The 18,920-nt window shown below is 41.9% G+C and overlaps 1 protein-coding gene across 4 annotated transcripts in view; it reads right to left on the bottom strand.

Annotated features, from left to right (window-relative positions):
• The window catches only part of PALD1 (phosphatase domain containing paladin 1), a 958,342-nt gene that overhangs the window by 371,355 nt on the left and 568,067 nt on the right, over positions 1-18,920 (bottom strand). The gene's annotated exons all lie outside the window — the stretch shown is intronic.

Below are 18,920 nucleotides of genomic sequence, written 5' to 3'. Positions count from 1 at the left end.
CCCTGATGTGAAAATAGGGGTGTTGGACGTGCATAATATATGATAAATTAAAACTATTTGTAGAGACCACCTTTTTCTTCCATAAACTATCATTTCAGACAGCCTTACAAAGTATTGTTCCTCATTCTGGAACTCCAAATTGAGAGCGTTAAAGAGATTGAGGTTCTCATAGGGTACCACCTGTTGTTCATTGTGGAGGGCGGGAACAAATACTAATATAAGGATGAGAGAGTTTCGAACTAGCTTGTTGGAACAATGAAGTTGCGTGCTGCGGCATGCTAGGAAAATGAAAAAATGGTTATCATTTTAGATAGAGGTCGCCGAACGGGAATGCATTTTTAAGTAATATGATTTGTCTACATGTCATGGTAAGTTCAGATTTAAAAATGTGACCGTAATAGAACTGTGATAATTTGGGATTTCTTTTCTGTTTAAGGTAGTTAGGGGGTGAATTAAGGGTGCACCAAAACAGCTATTAAACAAAAGTGAATACCGAACGGCTTTTTAATGCATCCAATATAAAAGTGCAGCAAATGTTAATGATTAGTGGCATGTGAATGACTGATAAATGCAATTTGTGAGGTTATAGTATATTGGTAATTAATACTGGCATAAAGCGTTTAAAGATATGTATTTGTTTATACTTTTAGATGTCCCTGACGAAGGGAGGGTTTCTCCCGAAATGCATTGGATTGTTGACAATAAATCATGACATGGAATAAACCCCATGCTTCTGAGTGCTCTTTGGAATACGGAAAGTAATACATTGAATAAAATGAATTGAACCAAGGTGAAAAGTATGGTGAAAGTGTAAGGAGTAAAACGTTAAAGCAAAGAAAAATGAAATAAATTTGATTCATTGGATTTAATCAATTACACGGCTGTGCAGCTTTTTGGAACCGTAACAGGGACCCTCTTGAAGTTGTTATTGTTGCAGCGCAACGAGACGAGAGCGGAGAAAGTTTTGCACGCCAAAATGCTGAAATTGGTTGAATGTTAATGAAGAAAAACAATGGAGTAGACCGGTGTGCATCTCATTTTCTGTGAACTCATAAGTGACTTTATGTCACTCTTGACCCTTCATATTAACAGGGTGTTAAATTTGGCTAATTTCTATTCCTCATAAATTAATCAAATGTATATCCACCCCTCAGAATAGTTAAAACAGCAAGACCTACTATAGTGGTAGCTAGACTGCATTTTTTTAATGATACACATGGTGGTACCCACAGTGAACTATTTCACCACCCACAGCAATACCGCACTCAGTGGCCAAACGAGCCCCACCTCCAGGAAATACTTGATCTGCTCAATCCCATATAGTATGACATCTATTGGTTGCAAATCATGGCCAGGTCAAATACAAATGCCCATTTACACAGTCAACCATTACAACTATCTTTGTTTAGTGGAACTGCTCTCAATTTCAAGTGATGTTACTTGCATCATATGCAGAAACGCACTGCTAATTCAAGTATGTAAATTAAGAACCAAGCCTATACAAAATCAGTCTTTCACTGGTGCCATTACTACTGTTTTGAACACCCCGCCTCTAGATCAAAAAGAAATTCATTCTTCTTACCTGCAGAAAAAATCTAAAACCACTAATTCTTCTGACGATTTCTGGACTAACGAGGATGCAGCTCTTTCACAAGCCTAGTGCTTGGTGCTTTGGGGCAAGTGTGAAGTGAAAATGCCAATGAGTAGTAATTGTCCACTGTCCGATGAAGGAGGACCATGGTTTAAATGTGATGTCCAAAGTTTGAGTTAGGAAGGTAGCAGTTTATTTTGCCCAAGTGAAAGCTGGTCCAGGACATCTGAGATTTCTCTTTGGTATTGATGAGAGTTTTGAAGAAGAGGGGTACTGTCAATGAATCAACATTATTTTGCCTCTGGGGAGAACTGCATTGCACATCCTTCCAGCTTGATGACGAAGACCGGCTCCTGGAGTTAGTCTATTCTTGTATTTCAATGTATGCCTAGCTTATGCGCTCTTTCAATTCACATGAGGAACAACAGTTTTTTTTCTCAAGTTGCCTATTGTGAGCCAATACGCTTCCTGTGCCGAAATGGTTCTTCAATAAAAAGGACAAGATACATTTCAGACACAACCACAGAGATTTGGTCTGCATTGCAGTTGTGTTTTTTTGAAATCTAGAATGTAGTCTTGATTGCATCTTGTAAGAAAATATTAACCTGTTGCGGGATTGTTCAACAGCAAGAATACAAATGTCTGGGAGATAAATCGAATACATACTACTGATAAATAAAATATGTAATTAACAATTGTCAGCAAAGCAAACTGTGAACTGGAAGAGGCACACTAAGAAAGACATGGGTGCATGTTCTAATGAATTTGTAAAATGGTCTGAGCATTCAAACTAAAACAAACATTTAATATATAAAGATTCATAAATGACTGCCATAACATTCCAAATGTTAATGAACCATGAGAACACACTGTAGAAAGTTGAATATTGAATAGGGTTTTACGAAAATGCAAGACACTTTGGAACAGATAGGTAGTTAATGAGAAATTCCCACATTCTTCCCTTTATAGAGTCAACTAAGAAAAGAATGCTTCTGTATTTTCAGCTTAAATCGAGTCATTTTTGCCACCATAATTGTAGTGAGATAATACATCCAGATTAGATGAAATATTTTAAAGGGGGGGGGGGGGTTAGGGGCAAATCAGGGGACCCCAAAGCTGATAGGTTTTCATAAATAACATGACATTATTGATTTACAGGAAAAGTGGAACTCCAAGGGGAATAACATTTAGACAGCAATGTAACTTTTAGTGCAAATGACATCCCATCTTCTAATGGTTGAGCCTGAGGGGGTTTGGTCACATTTATTAAATCAGATTTGGACAGTAATATCAAAGTGATTCCCTCTAATTCCACATGTTTTCTTGGAGTCCTATTGTCTTTTCACTGTCACCTAACCATTCACTAAATTAATATTTATAATCCCATTCATGGAAAAGAGAACATAAATGTCTTGGCTGAAGTAGGAAAGTTTCTGGAAGGTTTCTCTCTTCCTTCGCCCACCAGGTTATATTTTTCATAACAGGGGATTTTAACCTTTACCTTTCTAGGGATTGCTATCTGTATGATCCCGAAGATTCCAAGGGTCTTCCCTTGGAACTAGTCCAAGTTAAGCATGCCGTTCAAGGGGACTTGTTAAACGACTTGTAAGTACCTTTAATCTAATCAATCTGTTCTCCAAAAGAGCTCTTGACCGGACGGAGAGTTTTACCACATTTAAGGGCCCTGGGTAAGGGTCTATTATTGATTAAATTCTGTGTCCAGGGCTTTTTTCCCTCCCTTAGTTTTCACTGGAATGGGATCCTTATAGCGATCCTGATCCTCTGATCACTACTTTTTGATGGGAAACAAAGGGTCTGGGGATAAGCAACCTTTACAAAACTGAAATCTCCACCAAAGACAAGGGACGCAGGATCAAATGGGGTAAATTAGTTCCTGAGGAATTTAATGCGGACATGTTAAAGTCGTGTCGGGAGGATTTTAGAACCTGTCTTGATGATCAAGCCACAGATGCTCACATCCCCAAAGCCTTTAACTCCATCTGTGAATATATAAACTCAGTCCTTACCAAGCCAGGATTAGCAGGTACCCCCCAAGCCCTAAGATGGTTTGACAATAATTGTATCAGGGCTGAGAAGGAGCTCATGATGACTTTAAAAAGTGTATCACAAGAGAGGGAGGAGGTCTATAAGGGTGCACTTGACAATAGAAAGCTGCAGCTAAAGAAGGAGTTGTGGTGTGACTTGGTGGTAGCCAGTAAACTGAAGGATAGCACCAAGTGGGGGGGGGGTAGAACCATCATTTAAAAAAAAAAAGAAGATTGTTAGTCGAACCAGGGGGCACTGTATAGGCCCAGGCCTGGGTGGCCAACTTCTCTGCCCTCTACGACTGTGAGGGGTCCTTGCTGCACTCCACTTTCAATGCCAATAGGTCTACATTCCAATGGGAGGAAGTAAAAGATGCAATTTTATCCTTACTCCTGGGCAAGGCGCTTGGCGCTAATCGGGTCCCCGGTGACCAGTTTAAATCGTTAGTGGGCCTTTGGGCTCCTGTCATCACACTTCATTAAATGCAGCCATGAGAGGCCCATATCTAGAGGCCTGAAAACGATCAGTAATAGTACCCATACATAAAAAAAGAGATAGATCAGACCCTCCCTGTTATAGACCAATCTCCTTAGTTGATGTTTAAGTTAAGATTATAGGGAGAGTGGTCTTGGAGAGATTAACTACCAGGGCAAATGAGAAGAATTTGTTTTCCAATGTACAATATGGCTTTAGGTCTGGTAAAGGCACAGGTGAGCAGAATCTAAATTTACGTCTCCTAATTTCCAAATACATTGAAGCCAAAGGGACTTCTGTTCATCTGGCCTTTATGGACCTCATCTCAGCCTTTGACAAAGTTAATAGAGATAAGCTCTCAACTGGGCAGGCAAATGTCACTTTCATGAGAGCCCTCCATAACGACCTAGCAGGGGTGGTCAGCTCTGGACACAACAATGAATGTACTCAACCTTTCGATTTAAAAAGACGTTCGCCAGGGTTGCATTCTTGCATTTTTTTTTAAAATGTACTATGTATATAATTCGAATGGAGGGCGTGCTATCAAAAATCGGCCGTGATGTTCCCAGGGTTGGTGGGAGAGCGATCCCAGTGCTTTTAGTCGCCGATGATGCCGTTTTAATTGCACGTACAGCCAGGAGCCTTCAACAAATTTTAGACTCATGTATTGTTTTTATAAACAGTATGGATTTATCTACAGATTTTTAAAAATCACATTTTATGGTGGTAGGCCCCATGAACACAAAATCCTGTAATCTGACAGCACTGGGGCAGGTTTTAACGAGAGAGAAACATTTTTCAAACTTGTGATTTTTACTCAACTCCGGTCTTAGCTGGAAACCACTAATTAAGAAGGATGGGGCGGTTTTACAAAGGGCAATTTCAGACTACATGATTTTGCTAGCTGTATTGACAATAAGCCCCCAGAACCCATGCTAGATGTATATATATATATATATATGGCTAAATGCATTCTGTCTCCCACCTTTGGCTGTGAGATTTGGGGGTACGCCTCTACTGATCAAGTGCAGGTGATTGAAAACAAGGTTTAGTGGAGTTTACTGGCAGTGGGTCAGGGAATTCCTGATGAAATTATTCATTAAGAATTGAGCATGTCTTATTGCAGATCTTATACGTATCTGCCTGCTTTTACTGTGGTGTTCTGTACGGTATAAATACTAAGCACATTTAAATAGGCTTATACTGTATGATTGTCTGTCAGACAATGTAGCACAGATCCCATGGCTCCAATACATTAGGAATTCTTTTAATGAATTAGGGGGACCAGGTTTGTTTACCAATCCCAGGGGCATAGTGAAAAATGATATTACTTGGGTTAAGCAGGCTTCCTCTCAGATGGTGGCAGCCAAACGTGAGAATACTGTTTTACTAAAGCAGTCTATGCGCTGGTACATTATGGTCAAATCTGTTGCTGGAATTGAGCCTTACATTCCTTTGAACATGCCTAACCAGTATCACCGTCTCTTGACATATTTGAGGCTGGATATATTCCACCAGCTCATGCTCTTTAAAGGGGGTTGGTTTAAACCATATAATCTGCCTCTCTGTAGTTGTGATAACATTTCAATGCATATAGTCCTGATTTGGCTGAAGTTCTCCACACTTCGCCATAAATAACTAAGGCCCCTTTTAACTCTTGAAAATATAGTCAGATTAGACCTGCATAGCTCTATCTACAACTTTTAGCTACCCCTAAACTGTGTAAACTGTGTTTTTTTGTTTCTTGTTTTAGGTCTGCCGTTCTTAATGAAAGTCACTAAAATTGTGTCTTTAGGTCTCTGTTATTTTATGATGGCAATTTTATTTATTGCCTTATTTGGTAATTGATTGTTTTAAGTGTTCCTGTCTATTTTTAAATCTAAATGAGCAGCTGATGTATTAGTAATTTATGTATGTTTAGTTTGTAAAAGAGTTGCTATTTTATGACATGCACACTTGTATGATTTTTTATCTAAAGTCGAATAAAAGTTTATTGACTTGAAAAATGTTAACATGACTGAGTAATATGGAGTGGGAAGAAGTTATAATGAGAGTAACAAATGTGCTGAAAGATTAAGAAGGTGCATAAACCTACAACATGTTTCTAAATTCTGTGTGGCAGGAAAAACTGTTTCTAGAGGAGAGGAAGAAAGGCATTAATTGGAATGGGTTGGTGAATGTGGGAGCGAGCGAGAAGAGGGACACCCTGATGATTTGAAATTTTGTAGAGAAGAATGTTTCAAAGAATGTGTGGTGAATATGATTCACACATTTTATACTGGGTGAAGATGTTTGATATTGCATGCTGCTTGATAGTTAGGATTGTGGCAAGAGATTAAGAAGAGATCCGAATATGGGAAAAGGTGAACTTGGAAAGGCAGAAGTAGAGGTCGTGGAGGTCAGTGAATATTTTAAAGTCTCAATAAGTCTGAAGACACAACCTACACTATTTGTAAAGGTGATATGAATGAATGATCTTATATTTGTAGGTGTAATCAGGTGTTAAAAACTAGGTGGTGTGAAGACTCCCGAATAGGATGCATACAACACAGTGCTTAGGGTCAGATTAAGGGCACAGCTGCAAAATTGTTTCCTGATGTCTAATCCCTTACAAACTCAGTCTCTCTTTACAGTTTTTATCTTTTAATGATGTGTTGCACGAGAAAAATAATAGGAGTCTCTATGTACTGTTCAAATTTGGAAAGGAGTTTTAATTCTGAAACGATCACATTTTAGAGGACTTCCATCATCCCAAAACAGATTTAGTGACTTGCAGTTTATATGCTGTGCCAAATTTGAGTCTCCTAGTGGAGGTAAAAGCAGAAAATGCTTTTCGCATCACTAGTGACGCACAAACATATGGAACATCCATTGGAGTCTACATGGATTTCATTTCCAAGCTGCCATGGACATTGGTGTTGTGAAGGCAGCTTGCAGTTGAGGATTCTTGGTGGAAAAAATAGTGATCATCTGTGGTGCAGTGGGCAGCATCTGGAGCCTCTTCTTTCAGGTTCTCTATCTATGAATCTGGAAAGCGGATGGTGCCTGCTTGCAGCAAGGGCTTATGCCAAAACACAGTTAAAGAGTAGAGGAATAACTGAGGTGAATGTTTGACATTGTTCAGCATTCCGTCCATTAATTATTCCTTTTGCATTTGTCACCCGAGTGGGATTGTATGCCACACATGCATGTGTACTCCATGTCACTGGATGCTTGAATCCAGTCCAGGGAGGACTTGGCCTAGTAGCTCGGGCTGGACTGTTCCCATGGGGAGCAGGGTCAAGACTAATTTGCATATAGCGCGGTCAAAGCTGGAATGGCATAGTGAGCAAAAAAAAAATGGATTTAGCCCCCATATCTCTGTACTGGGGTCAATGTTTGACATTGCTTTGCATTCCGTCCATCAGTTGTTCTTATTGCACTAGTGGGTATGCATCACTGATTGTTTCACCCATGAGTAGCCCTGTAAACATGTCTCAGACCTGCCACTGCAGTGTCTGTGTGTGTAGTGTTTAACTGCCATTTCTATCTGGCAAGCGGATCCACTTACCAGTCCCTAATATTCCCTTTTACTATATGTAAGTCATGCCAAAGGTAGGCCCACGGCAGCCCCATGGGCAGGTGCAGTGTATTTAAAAGGTAGTACATGTACTGGTGCGTTTTATATGTCATAAAGGTGAAAATACTGCTATTTTCTTTTTTTACTATTGCAAGGACTATCTCTGCCGTAGGGTACCATGGGAGTAACCTTGAAATATATTTTTTGTGTAATTTCCCATTGGGAGCAGATAGAGATTTGGAGTTTGGTGTCTCTGAACTCACAATTTAAAATATATCTTTTGGTGAAGTTGTTTTTTAAATTGCGTGTTTGAAAATGGCACTTTTAGAAAGTAGGCTTTTACTTGCTCAACCACTCTGTGCCTCTGCCCGTCTGTAGAATACGCATCTGGGTTGGCTGACAGTTGGGCTCCTGTGCATTCACTCTACTCAGTCACAAAAAGGGGGCTGAGGTGATGGCACCGACACCTGAATAGGGTTGTGCCTGTCCTAACACAAAGCTGTCTCTATCAACCTGTAGTGTGTCTGCATATAGGTCAGGGAGAGGCTGGGTCTTGCGCAGTACAGCTTATTTCCTTTGAAGTTTGTCTACTTCAAAGGCAGAAAGGGGTATAAGTACTGGATCTCTGACACCCCAAAATCAGAACACATCTTGACTGAGGACATTCCACCAGGAAGAGCTGTTTGTTGTAAGATGGACTGCTACTCTGCCTGTTGCTTTGTTGTGCTGGCCTTCCGCTTACTGCTTCTGTCCTGGGAGTGAAAGGACTGGACTTCGCTTTCTATATCCAGCTTCCAAGGTTCTCTAAGGGCTTGTGCATGCTTGCCTCCTGTGAAGGAGTCTCAGGGCCTACCAGTGCCTGGGTTCTTTTGCTGAGAACCCTGATTTGCCAAATGGTGCCAAATTAATTTCCTGGGCCCCAGGAAGTGTAACCTGGTGAGAAAATCAACACACCGACTCTGTGACTGTTTTCTCGACGCAGCACCTGCTTTGCAGCTAAAAAATAAATTGCTGCAGCGTGAGTCTCGAGCTCCATGTCACTGACGTCCGGGGCACCCCCTCTGACTGACACAGTGCCTGCTTTGCCGCTGAAGATTCGAAGCAGCGCCTGCTTCGTGGCTGTGAAATAGACGCAGGACCTGCATCGCTGCCATCATATCGACGCTGTGCATTTGGATTTTTAACACATAGTCCCCAATTCAGTCTCTTTATTGATGTTACCCCACAGGAAGGAACCAAGGCTATGTGTCCAGAGATCGACAAAATCACCTCCCCTTCCAGTATGGAACCGACGCATCACCTCCCTGACAGTAAGGAACTGACGCATCACCTCCCCTGACTAGCAGTAAGGAACAGACGCATCACCCCTCCCCAGTAGTAAGGAACTGATGCATCACCTCCCCTGTGGAGTAAGGAACCAACACATCACTGTGCTTTTCTGACTCCTCACCTCCCCTGCACCATCCTCATCTTTGATTTTTGACGCATCCAAGTTACTTTGTGTTAAAAGAAATGCATCCATTGATTTCTATGGACTAAACTTGCTTAATCTTTGAAAACTGATATCTTGACTTGTGTATGTTTGATTTTTGTTGTTTTGTTCCTGTTTGATTCAGATAAATATTGGCTATATTTCTAAAGTGATGTGGACTCCTTTTGAACTGCTTTCACTATGTTACTGTGTGTGTATGTACAAATGCTTTACGCATTGTCTCTGAGATAAGCCTGACTGCTTGTGCCAAGCTACCAAGGGGGTGAGCATGGTTATCTTAGTTGTGTGACTCCCTTACCCTGACTAGAGTGAGGGTCCCTACTTTGAAAGGGTACAACCATGGACAACTAGAGACCCCATTTCTAAGAAACACCAACATCTAAATCAGTAGGGTGATGAGATCCTCCTCAAGGACATAACAGCAACGCAGAACCATTGAAAGAATGCAATGTACTTAATTTAGAGATCCATGGCCAAAAGGAACATGCTGCTATCTTATATCGAAATCAGAAAGCTCGTCAACATGAAGGAGATACTTATGGTGCATGATACTCACTGTCATTTAAGGATGATAAAGGCCATTAGATTTAGTCAAGATAAACGCCAGACCACAAAAAATCATATCTTGTAGATCTTCAATGAAGATCAATTCTGTCACTCATGATAGAGAGGGCAAGGATCCCTATTTACCAGACATTTGCCTGAATTGACAATCACTTTAAAGTGTCAAATTATTTTACAGGTCAGGTGGAAATTAAAATGAATTTCAGCAAGCAACATTGAGAAGCCACTGTACTGATGGCATTATTTGCAGTAATGTTCAAATGATTTATGTATGCTCACCAGGTTGAGGTTTGTGCAATCTTAGGTTACACTGAAAAATATAAGTACAATTATAGCTTCATTGCTGCACTTGACAATATTAGTTTTGGATGTTTCCTGTGCAGCCCTAAGGCAGGGTGCGCAATATCCCATGTGTGGACAAATCTGCATGAGCAGATATGATCCCACAATACTAAGTCCATTCTTGGATATTGTAAGTGCACAGAGAAGCCATAGAGTGTGCATGGGCTAGATACTTGTCATTACGAGTTTCCTAGCACCATGATGGCTTCACTGTACCCTAAGATGTTTGGTACATAAACATCCCATCCCAATACATCCTTGCTGAAGCCAGTGTTGGATATATCATTTATTGCACACAAGAGACCATTTAGAGGCTCCCCTGAAACCCTATCAAACACTGGTGTGGTCTCTGACTATTCTTAGCCAGACATGTTTCTGACCTCATGGGGTGAGAGCCAGCACTCTCAGATGCCAGGAACAAAGCCTTGACTGGGCAGAGGTGCTTCACACCTCCGACAGGCCAGGATGGCCTTCCAGGGCAGGAAGCTTCAGAGGTGATGCCGCCTTGAAATGTGACCCAGGAATCTCCAGATAGTGGAGGATGGCAACTCCCCTTTCCTGCTCCACATATGACAAGAGGACAGGCGGGAAAACTATTTAAATTAGGAGGAGGGTCCCCATTCAGCCAGTACCCCCCAAAGGCGGGGCAGGTGATGTGAAGCCCACTTTTCATTTCCTTCCATCTTGATTTGTGAGAGAATTAGCTCATTAGATCAGGATAGTGTCCCTTCCCACAGGACGTTGTCACATAGAGGGTGCACACTCTAAAGGTAGGTAGCACATTGGCTACTAACTGCCACCCCCTCTAATGCCCCTAATTTTAGTACTTAGGTGACATCCTTGCACCTTGAACTTATTCAATGGACACAGAGAAGAAAAGGACTAAGAAAAGGACTAAGAAGAGCTGCTGACCCGAGGACTGAAGTACTGCTGCAGAAAACTGGCGCCAAATCCTTCCCTGCTTCCTTAAGGACTCAACAATCATGGTGTGCTGTCTTGTCCTGCAACTGTGAGGCCTCCAAGAACCCCAGAGTTCCAACAGCCTTCTACAAATCACCAAAGAACTCCCTTGGAGTGGCGGTACTGCATTCCTGCAGCATCAGGCACCAAACCACAGAATCCAGGTTTACCGACTTACTGCTCCCCGGCGACTTCAACTCAGCACTCAAACCAAAAGTGATATACTAGCACCAGGGGAACAGATCTGTCTACCTGCTAAGTTTGGAGACACCAGGCCCTACTGGAGCTGGTCTGCACCAATACCCAGGGTCCCAGACCCTCTGCAGCATTCATCAAGACGAAGAGTCCAATCTGGACTTCCATTAACCAGAAAGCAAGCACCTGTCAAGGGACGTCGAGACCCCTGAGACCCACTTTTTGGGTGGCCCAACTGTCCAGGAGTCGTCTCTCCAAGCTGCCTTCTCCTGAGCACAAGGACATCTTGACAGGCACCATCTGACTGACCTATCTGCTCTGTGGTCCTGAGGCCCTTGCAACATGCTCCCTTGCGTGGAACCCCTCATACTTTCCTTTAAGTCCCTTTGTGCAATGTGTTTAAGGGGCCCTCTTCTGCGTAGCGCACCAGCTATCAGTGACCTCAGCACTCTGCACCCAGACAAATCTGGGCTCTGCAGGTGGAACACTGGGCCTGGCCTTGCTACTTACCTATATCCCAAAGGTGAACCCTGAGATCCAACAGTGTGATTTTATATGCATTTTTCTATTTTTCGAATTGATTTCAATGGTGCATAATTCCACACAAAAGTAATTCATTTCGCAAACTTTGGAAATTGCTATTTTAGTAAGTACTTACTGTAGAACAAATTTCTTGATCTGAAAAGTTACATAAAATTGGCGTTATTATTATAAATTGGTCTCAGATTTATTCTTGAGTGTGAGTCTCATGTTGTGAGTAGAACACATGCTTATCACTACCCTCTGCTAAGCCTAACTGCTCAGCCACACTACCACAAATAGAGTTTTAGTATTGTCTACTTTTGCCTCTGTATACTAATCTGAGTCTCACCTAACTCTCTGCAAGGTGTACTTTATTTTAGTACACTATATACAGAGCCAGCGTCCTACAAAGCTGTAGATCAGCATGTCCCTGTATTTAATATTACAAGACAGACCTCATCATAATGCCCATACATATCCAACCCAGTAACATCATCAAGTACTGGTTAAGATACCACAGAAAATATATACACAATAAAGAGCTCAAGGTAGGAAGTAGACAAATTAACCACTAATTGACCTATGTGACCATGACGAGAGAATTCCAAGACGTGAAAGCTTGCCTGATTTCACCCCTCTTTTCTGGAAGCTATACATTCAGACATTATAAGCATATGGACTACTGGTGTTTTGTGCGAAAACAATTCCCTGTTTTATTGATTTAATGAATTTGTATCCCATTAAGAAATGTGTATTTATTTATAACACATTTGTTTATTTTTAGGAATTTGATGACAATCACAAGCATTTTATACTTGCACATACATGGGTAATTGCGAGACACTTAATAAATGTGTAAAAAGGTTCATTATAAACCAAAGTCTGAAACTTAAAACTTTAACTTTATTGTAACCGAGCTTCCAGTATATGGCAATTATCATGTGTTACAGTACAACATTTAGAAGGAAATTGCATTTGATGCACTAGCAATGTATTAAATCATCTGTTTAATGTGTAATTTTGTCTTTATAACCATATCTGTTTTCTTAAACCATTGGTACTGTCATCTTGCACTTAACATTCTGCCCCTTTTCCCAATGGTGACAACCATCTCCCACTAAGGCATCCGCTTCTAGTAAACAAGCATTACAAGAGTGCTTCTACTGCTAGGACACTGACTTGCCTTCTGGGCAGTCATCAGGGGCTATTCAGAGTGGGTGTCCGCGTGTTGCTGTACCATATGATTGATTGTGGGAGCTAGCTCTAGCACTTTCCTAGAGCATACTATTTTTTGTTTTCCATAAATGGAACACATTCTTCAATTCAGAATCTCACTGCCAGCAGGGATGAGAGAGAGCAGTAGCGAGTGTTTGCACAAGACAACAATCTCTAATGGGTTATAATGGTTAAATTGTACTCCTACTGATAGATTAGATTTTCCCAGGGCAAATATAATGTTTGATCTAGTTCAGGAACTGCCAAATGGAGTTCCTATAAAAGGCGAGTAATGTTGCAATGCAATGTGCTCTGAGTAGCAACACTTCCAGCACTCCATTTTCAACATGCCACACACCCACTCTCATTTAATTTCTTCTCACGTTCTATATTTTGACTTACTTTCTATTGGCTTTACTTGTTTAGTGATATTGAGATTTTGCTGAGAACAGATAAGGGTTTTTTACGCTTTATTACCTCTCCTTTAAGGTATTGTTTTATTTCAGCTACATCATTCTTTGAAGAAATTTTTGGATAAAACCTTTTTTATGATCTCACTCCATTGTAATAGAGAGTTAAGAGAGTGGATTGTGAAGATGATCACCTTTAGTATCCTTAGAGCATCTGCCCGGGTACTGTAACATCCCAAATCAGGTAAACATTTAAAAATGTTGTCCAATCTCTTCTCTTTCAAGCTGGACCAACACCATCAGAAATAACCAGGATCCTTTCTTGAAAATATGTTTACGCCTAAAAGCATTACTTGCGCTGCGTAGGAAAAAGACGTTTTGGAATCGCTTCACTTTTCGCCCTAAAAACGTGCACGCGTTGCATTGCTTTCAATGGCAACACGTGTACGCTTGGTGATTCCCTTGCTGGAGCGAGCTTTGGCGCCATGTGTTAGCAATTATGGCTCCTGGCGCTGCTCCCTCCCGCAAGGGAAACGCTTAAACTTTTGCCGACACTTTTTTTTTTTTTTTTACTTTTAGAGCGAGGCGCGTGCGCTTGTTTCTTTATTTCCTCTTAGCACGCACGCGCGCGCACACAACTCCCGGGCTAAGTGCTTTCACCTGATATTGTCCGATTACATTACATTAGGCCACACCCATTTGCCTGCCCCCATAATTATAGCGCAAACTTGAACCAAGGGCATTATAGCGCTTCACACAGAAATCAGCTCCCCTTACACAACAGTTTTTAAGCACAGTGTAATGAAGCGATTTGCACGGAATCACAAGATGCTGCGCCTGAGCAGAGATTCTAACTTAGTTACCCAGTTCTAACATCCACAGCCCTAGCCGCAAAGGGTGTGATATTAGGAGATTTGTCATAAGAAGAAGCACTCTCTGAGCTGTGAATACGTAGTGTTTTCACCTAATATTGTCCGATTACATTACATTAGGCCACACCTGCTTGCCTCTCCCGTATAATTATAGCGCAAACTTGAACCAAGGGCATTATAGCGCTTCACACAGAAATCAGCTCCCCTTACACAACAGTTTTTAAGCACAGAGTAACAAAGCGATTTGCACGGAATCACAAGATGCTGCGCCTGAGCCGAGATTCTAACCTAGTTACCCAGTTCTAACATCCGCAGCCCTAGCCGCAATGGGTGTGATATTAGGAGATTTGTCATAAGAAGAAGCACTCTCTGAGCTGTGAATACGTAGTGTTTTCACCTAATATTGTCCGATTACATTACATTAGGCCACACCCGCTTGCCTGTCCCGCATAATTATAGCGCAAACTTGAACCAAGGGCATTATAGCGCTTCACACAGAAATCAGCTCCCCTTACACAACAGTTTTTAAGCACAGTGTAAAGAAGTGATTTGCACGGAATCACAAAATGCTGCGCCTGAGCCGAGATTCTAACCTAGTTACCCAGTTCTAACATCCGCAGCCCTATCCGCAAAGGGTGTGATGTTAGGAGATTTGTCATATGAAGAAGCACTCCCTGAGCAGTGAATACGTAGTGCTTTCATCTGATATTGTCCGATTACATTACATTAGGCCACACCCGCTTGCCTTTCCCGCATAATTATAGCACAAACTTGAACCAAGGGCATTATAGCGCTTCACATGGAAATCAGCTCCCCTTACACAACAGTTTTTAAGCACAGTGTAACGAACTCAGCGCACCACAGCATCACTCAGCACCACCACAGCATCACTCAGCACCACCACAGCATCACTCAGGGCCACCACAGCATCACTCAGGGCCACCACAGCATCACTCAGGGCCACCACAGCATCACTCAGGGCCACCACAGCATCACTCAGGGCCACCACAGCATCACTCAGGGCCACCACAGCATCACTCAGGGCCCCCACAGCATCACTCAGGACCCCCACAGCATCACTCAGCACCACCACAGCATCACTCATCATCACTCAGCGCCACCACAGCATCACTCAGCGCCATCACAGCATCACTCAGCGCCACCACAGCATCACTCAGCGCCACCACAGCATCACTCAGCGCCACCACAGCATCACTCAGCGCCACCACAGCATCACTCAGCGCCACCACAGCATGACTCCGCGCCACCACAGCATCACTCCGCGCCACCACAGCATCACTCCGCGCCACCACAGCATCACTCAGCGCCACCACAGCATCACTCAGCGCCACCACAGCATCACTCAGCGCCACCACAGCATCACTCAGCGCCACCACAGCATCACTCAGCGCCACCACAGCATCACTCAGAACCACCACAGCATTACTCAGAACCACCACAGCATCACTCAGCGCCACCACAGCATCACTCAGCGCCACCACAGCATCACTCAGGGTCACCACAGCATCACTCAGCACCACATCAGTATCACTCAGCATTGCCTTTGCACTAGTACACCACCACATCATCATCACTCAGAAAGACCGGAGTATCATTCAGTATCACCTCAGCATCATCTCCGCACCAGTCACCCCCACCACCCCTACCACCTCAGCCTGCTCTCGGAATCTGGCATCTGTTGATTCTCAACAAGCTGAGCACTACAAAGAACAACAGAGCAAATTACTAACGTTAGAGATAGTCTCATAACATAAAGGAAAAAATCCCATCAGCCACCAAAGTAGCATATATCATCATTTGGGATCCAGTTATGATTGTATATCCCTACAACAACTAAGGGCTGTACTATAAGTGAGTAAAGGACTCACCAATCCTGCAAGAATGTAATCAATGCAAGAGTGTTTATTTTAGTAACAGGATTGTTGTTACTAAAATAAACACTCTTGCATTGATAGCATTCTTGCAGGATTGGTGAGTCCTTTACTCACTTATAATACAGCCCTTAGTTGTTGTAGGGCTATAAAATCATAACTGGATCCCAAATGATGATATATGCTACTTTGGTGGCTGATGAGATTTTTTCCTTTATGTTATGAGACTATCTCTAACGGTAGTAATTTGCTCTGTTGTTCTATGTAGTGCTCAGCTTGTCCAGAACCTAGGTTTCTGTGGTGTTACATATATGTTGATATTAAGGGATTTGAAACCATTGGGTCTATAAAGATGGTTCCCTTGGACCCCCTGTTCTAAAAAGTTTTGTTGTTATCTGTTGATTCTCCCCTAGCGTCTGGCCGCTGCTAGTGTTATAATACAGGTACTAGTTCCCAACCTTCACCCTCCGATTGTTCATGCCCCCTCAAAAAAAATCTTTAACAACCATTGGAATAGGCAGAAACAAGTTGCCAGCATTGCAAGAACAAAAGAAAACTGAGGACATTTTTTATTTTTCATACTTTTTTTTATTATGGTCGTTCAGTTGTACATAATGTCTTCTTGGTCATATACAAGGTAACAAAAATGCTTCTTACACTTTTTTATTAAAACTTTTCAGCAAGCTGCACAGCAGCCACACTTCTCTACAGCACAGCTTAAAGACACTGGCAAAGTCAATAGCTCTGGCTAAACACTTATAAGGCCCCAAAGGCGAGACCTATTGGCTATGCCAATGCTTGTTTGTTTAGTTGTGGACAATAAATGTATGTGAACTTGAGATTGCCAACCCGAGAAGACTAACACCACAAGTTCTACAGTCAAAGCAATGATTCTGTGATAGGAGATATCTTGCCCATGCATAAGGAAAATGCCCCCAAAATATCCACCATCTTCACCTATGTTTGCACTCAATCTGCCTACAAGCTGCAAGTGGGAATACCTGAACCATGTACAGCCGCTAGACCCTCTGTCTCTTCAGCAAAGTCTGAAATCCAATTGTGGCACTCAAACTACTGCTGCAACTAATACATAATTCATTGCTGTACCCTTTAAAATAGTGAAAGAAAAAAGATAAAACTACAGTGTGAGAAAGACAGTGTGTGATCAGCAATTAAGTTGATCCCAGGCCTGCACTACAAGGAAAAAAAAGTCAGTCACTCCTTGAATTTTATGGCACCTTCAATCTCTGGTTTTGGGTTACTCACAGACTTGATGGGGTGAGAGGAATAGTATAAATCAGAGTTCAAACACCCATACCTTTCCTTATCATAGTTGGTTTTGTTGCTAGAGTACTCTGTCTCCCATTCCTTTCATTAAGGAGTAGGTTTGTGCCCTCAACGCAGGTAAAGGAGAGAGCTGCACCGTATTTAAACAGAAGAGCCATTGTTTAGTTCAACAAGAAGGTAGGACTCCATTGTTTTGGTGAGATTAGGACCAAGCATTTACTACTCTGAAGCCTGTCATGTACTATGGTGCTGAAGGTGGTCTATGACAGGGAATCAACTTCATTACAGTTTGGTATGTGAGGGGACCACGACAGTGCAGCTTCCTACAAACTTAGAATGTCTCAGAATTGCGCTGAAGATGACATCAGCCAACAAGTTTAAGGTTTATTTTTTTGGCTGCACCTTCGCTAAGCAAGTATAATTTGGGACTGACACTATACAGGACATAACCTAGGAAACTGCAACAACAAGTGCTTGGGTCCTGTGACTCATGGGTTCATCCCTCGGTCCAAATTCTTTGTTTATCTTTGTGGCAACTATCCAAAGGGAATTTTTAGGACCATCAATTTAACGGTCGCGTCACAGGAAAGAGGAGGTTGGGATAGTATTACTAGGTGAGATCAATTTTTCTTATTCTGTAATGATGAATCTTTTTCAGATTCTCTTTTAATCAATTGAAATCAATTAAAGTGATTTCACAACCCACATTGTTTAGCATTCAGTAGTGATAGGGTTAGACTGCGGGTGCAGGAGGTGATACATGCGGGGGAGGCTCCAACACTAGAGGCCTGGAAAAAGGATCTTGATTGGTGACGAGCGAAACTGACTATACACCAGAGCAGAGGCTGCCCACGCAAATGGGAAAAGATATGGGGGGCTTGGATGAAATACAGGACCTAGAGTGCGGAGGCATGAGGGGATAGCCCAGGTTAAAAGGGAGCGGATGAAGAATACAGTACTCCAGACTCTGATGATTGTAATGTTGAATGCATCGGGTTTGGAAATGTGGGACCCTGCGAACTGATGTATGTTGTTAAGGCATCCAAAGCATGTACCATATTGTTTAATGTCTGAAGCATATGTTCTATGTTTATTACAAAGAATTTAACAAATAAATTCCAAAAAGTAAATTAATGTGATAGTTAACATTTTACTTGGTTTGTGGAAAAAGTGATACATTTCCTTTTGCTAGCTACCCGCCTCGTGTCCTAGAACAAGAGCTTAGGCACTTCTTACTAATGTGTAAGATATGATTCTGTTCTTTGAAGTACACACACTAAAAAATGCTAAGGGTTTGGCTGTTATACAATTGTGACAACTCACAATCAACTGAACATAAAAATTAGGGACTTGAAGTTGGTATAGTTTTTTTTTTTTTTTAGTTAAATGGCTGCTGTATAGCATCAGCTTATCAACTTCCGATTACTTAGAGGCACTTAGATGTCTGGAAATACTAACCAAGGCTATGACTAGAGATGACCACACAGTTGGAAGAGACA

This window comes from Triturus cristatus, chromosome 1_2, assembly GCF_964204655.1.
Source record: "Triturus cristatus chromosome 1_2, aTriCri1.1, whole genome shotgun sequence".
Taxonomy (NCBI): Eukaryota; Metazoa; Chordata; class Amphibia; order Caudata; family Salamandridae; genus Triturus; species Triturus cristatus.
This window is presented reverse-complemented; position numbering and strand designations above follow the sequence as displayed.